Here is a 4,806-nt window from a genome sequence, read left to right on the forward strand (position 1 = left end):
AAAGTTGAATTTTTACCGGCCTGTGGGCCTGTGAGCAGGGTATTGAGTGAAGCCACCAGCGCGTGAAAGAATGGGGAAAGAAAAAGCACGTTTTCTCGCCCCATTCTTCTCACGCAATTGCGGCTCGCAACCTACTTACAGGCTGGTGAAATTTTATCTTTTTCTTTTTGCTTTTTTTTTCGGTTCTGGCGTACGTCTTATTTACGACACTATTTGTGGTTAAGTAGTGGTATAAGGTATTCGCATTAGAAATGACCGTAACCAAAATCGTGCTGTCTAAATTTCCCTTTATTAAAAGAAGCACTAATTGGCTTGGTTGTTTAATTAACATCTGGGAGGTCGTGAGTTCGAACCTCAGGCGCAACAATCCCTTGGGGTTTTTCAATAAATAACCGAGGAAAAAAGAGAAGCTTTTGTGATAATTAGGTCCTCTCTCACGAGAACTATAAACCGGAGCCTCCTTCTGGGACGTTAAACAACCACACACTAAGGGTGCGTTCGATTGACCGTATTCCGGAAAAGGAATATATGGAATAATAGTTAGAAATCCTTCGTTTTTATGGAGATTCACATTACAATTGTGAAAAACCTGCTAAAATGCTATTTTAAACATATCTTTAGTATCCTTATTTCTTCAAAATGCCAGACGTACCGTTGTAAATCATCAATCCCAGTATTCTTATTCCGGAATAGTGTCAATCGAACGCACCCTAAGAGTATGGTACCGAATTCGTGGTTTTCAAAACTGGTAGTCCATTTCTGTCAGCATGTGGTGGTCGCCCTTGCTGGATTAGCTGCAATGGCCCCTGAGCAAATAAGCCCCTTAAATGGGAGGGTGTAGACCCAGGGAGGGTGCCATGTGATCATTAGGGAGGGTCCCATGTGATCCAGGGACGGTCACATGAATTTCCACCCACGTGATCATTAGGTTTTCAGATTAAAGTTCCAGAAATAGTTATACCATCTACACGTTGTAAAAGACATTTAAAGTAAAAACCAAGACATGATCAGGGTTAAAATTTTGGGAATGCCAATTAGCAAACAATATGAAGATGAAACATTTTTTAAAAAAGATCTATCAAACAACTTCTCAGACATTATAAAAATAGACCAAAATCGACACATTTTCTATTTGCAAAAAACCTTTCTATAGACGAGTATTTTTTCTTGCTAAGAAAATCCTGAAATAACTATTATTAAAATAGACAAAAATCGACACATGTTTCATTTGCAAAAAACCTGTCTATACACGAGTATTTTTTCTTGCTAAGAAAATCCTGAAATTTTAAGGTGGGGACGTACAGTTAATTTTTGAGAAAAAGACCTTTGAAATCTCTAGTTTCCAGTCTCCCTCCAGGAGCTCGGTCACTACATTTTGCATTTTCCCCTGATTTGCATTTATTTGTTAGGTAATTGCAGTGACTAACACTTCAGAAGAGATATCCTGTTGCTTTGATTTCACACATTTCATTTGGAAAACTGTAGTAAGCCACCTTAAAGGAGGTCACATTTTAAAAGTGGATGAAGGCCAAACCCTTAATTATAAGAAAAGATTTCTCCACATGGCACTAAGAAGGAATGTTACCAGAAGGCAGTCATAATTCTACTGAATTAAAGGCAAAAATGTCTCCAGGTGGCACTATTTGAAGGAATGCCACCACGAGACAGTCATGAGAGAAATCTCAAAATGTCAAAGCTTACACAGCTTTTCTAATGGACTCTTGTGTATCACTGCAAGACATGTCTTATGATGAACCTTTTTCTCTCTATCTCCAGGATTTTCATTCTCAAAGTTAATGGGTATGGTGGACTTACTTTTCCATTCACATGCTCCTAACTGAAACACGTTTTCAGATTAAAGTACCAGAAATGATTGTTATACCATCTATACGTTGTAAAAGACATTCAAAGTAAGTACGTAAAAACCAGGACATGACCAGGGTTGAAATTTTGGGAATTTCACTTAGTAAACAATATGAAGACGAAACCATCAACATTTTTGTAAATAAAAATCAGACAATTTTTCCGTTATTATCAAAATACACAAAAAATCGACATTTTTGCAAAATCTGCGAAAAACCTCTCTGTCTATACATGATTATGTTTTCTCGCTAGTAAATTCTGAAATTCTAAGGTGGGTTGTATGGCCAGCTTTTGAGAAAAAGGCCTTCGAAATGCCTACTTTCCAGTCTCCCCTCCACAAGCTCGGTCACTATATTTAGCATTTTCCTCTGATTTGCATTTATTTCTTTGATAAAATTACATTTTACATCAATTGCAGTGACTGACACTTCAGAAGAGACATCCTGTTTCTTAAATTTCATAGATTTCAAAATCTTGATCATTTTCTTTGGAAAACTGTAGTACGCCACCTCAAAAGGAGGTCACTTGTATTAAAGGTGGATGAAGGGAAGAAATGGTTAAACAAACCTTAAATATTGGAAAACATTTCTCCACATGGCACTAAAAAGGAATATTACCATAAGGTAGTCATAATACCGAATTAAAGGAAAAAATGTCTCCATATGGCGCTACTTGAAGGAATGCCACCACAACGCAGTCATAAGTCTTACAGAAAAATATCAAAATGTCAAAGCTTACACAGCTTTTCTAATAGGCTCTTGTGGATTGCTGCAAGACATGCCTTATGATGAATCTTTTTCTTTCGATCCCCAGAATTTTCATTCTCAAAGTTAGTGGGTATAGTGGACTTACTTTTCCATTCACATGCTCTTAACTGAAACATTTCCACTGATAACTCTCTTGAAGACGATAGTGCGTCTTTGAAGCCACCAACCACATAAAGGGCTTCCTGAACGCATATCATGTTTGCAGCTTGACGACACACCTTGAGGTTATTCATGACTTGCCATTCATCAGTTGATGGGTCATATACCTCACAAGACTTCAGTACTGTAAGGTGTCTCTCATTTTTATTTATGCCACCTGCTATATAGATCTTTCCATTCATGGCTGCTCCAAAAGCACTCCACCTTGCCTCATTCATAGTTGCAACTTCCTCCCATGTAGCCAAAATAGGATCAAACCTTTCTACTGTTTTAAATGCTTCGGACCCAAAAATATTACTTCCTCCTACTACGTAAAGGTGTCTTTTATCACTGACTAAACAAGCTTCAAAGCGACAAGTTGGTGGATTACCCACAGCCTCACATGAACTCTCATCAAACTTATACAGAAAAACCGTGGGACCAAATAATGCATAGATGCAACCATCTAGAACTGATAAACAAGAACAATCATCCCTGTTGTGATGCCTTCCTTCAACTGTCCCCCAGCAATTAGTGGAAGAAAGAAAGTATTCTATTACTTGAGAGTTTCCTGGTCCAACATGCTTTCCAGGGAAAATGCAAACTTTATCTCTGTATTGAACAACTGCATGATCTTGATGTTCAAGTAACATGTCTGGCAACTGATACCAAATGTCTTTCTGGGGTAGATAGCACAAGGCTGTCCTGCCACCACAAATGAAAATCACATCTGTGAACCTCTCCAAGCACTTCCTGGGTGGCTTGGTAGCATCTTCACAGTAGGGATCAACAATGCACTTCATGGATCTCAACACAAAATTCAAACTTGCATTACTTGTTGCTACCAGTTCTTCATTGATCAATTCGTTGAAGAGAAAGTCATGTGACATGGATATCAGACGGACTTGACTCAACAATTCAGCAAGTTACTTTCTCGTTCACTCTTCTTGTGAGACATCCACTTTACTATTCCTTTAAAAATTTCTCCCTCGGAGGCGATGATGACATCATCACTGGAAACCCATTTCATGACTTGTTCAATGTCCAACTTCACAAAGTCGTCTGTGTTCATGACTGAACTGAAATTTGAGTTGATAAACTCGCAGGATTCCTCCATTAATTCCAAACACTGATACTTGTCGGCAAAGTAATAATTGAAAATGCAGTTTTCAATTGCAATGTTTTCCTTCAAAAAATCGCAAGCCAAAGTTTTCAAACCTGGTAAAAGAAGATAATCTGCTGCTGCCACTAAGTCGTGGGCGGTCTCCTTGGTGATTGCAACATTACCAGTGTAAATGTATTTAAGAACCTCTTCCATGACTGACCCCGTTGCTTCTTCAAGTTCTATCCTGATGAACTGTTCCTTTCCCTCTCTCATGTCACTGACCAGAAGTGAAAGAAAAAACGGGCTTGATGCTGCCAACACAAGTCTGTGAGCTTTAAACTCTTTGTCTTTTACTGATACTATTACATCGAAGAAACTATCTTTTCTTCGCAGGGCATTCAGACGATAGATAAGTTCCTGACAGTGTTTTGATGGATCTGATGGCATTGTCTGTGAAAGGTCCGCCATATTGAAATTCGATCTGGAAGTGTTCAAATCTTCGATTTCGAATGCAGCTGCTTCTACGTTTTCTTCCATGTCGATACTCACTGAACTTTGCGACATGATAATGCCTTGGTTTAGAAATAAAAAAAGTTATCACTGACACTGGTGTATAATGACACGAAAATACAGGTGTGATCAAGGTATCACCAACCTCAAACCCAGTCTCTCTCCCACCAGTCTCTCTCTCACAAGCCTGTGTAAAAGAGGAAACACTAAAAGCAGGAATCCAGACTCCATATCCGGAATCTGGAATCCGGAATCTCTACTGCTTATAAATTATATCTGAACTTGCCACCGAGTTTAACAAAGTGGAACATATAAATTAAATGGACAATCATGCATCATTTCGCTTTCAAAACTGTGATTGCGAATGCTACAATTTAGGTCAATTGTATCCCGAAGGTTGGTGGAAAAGACTAATCATGATAC

General features: G+C 38.5%; 1 pseudogene; it reads right to left on the bottom strand.

Annotated features, from left to right (window-relative positions):
• Nucleotides 1-2,217: 2,217 nt before the first annotated feature.
• On the bottom strand, nucleotides 2,218-4,529 carry LOC138026157 (kelch-like protein 3; annotated as a pseudogene).
• Between the last annotated feature and the right edge of the window lie 277 nt (nucleotides 4,530-4,806).

The sequence above is a fragment of the Montipora capricornis genome, chromosome 12 (assembly GCF_036669925.1).
Source record: "Montipora capricornis isolate CH-2021 chromosome 12, ASM3666992v2, whole genome shotgun sequence".
In the NCBI taxonomy this organism is placed as follows: domain Eukaryota; kingdom Metazoa; phylum Cnidaria; class Anthozoa; order Scleractinia; family Acroporidae; genus Montipora; species Montipora capricornis.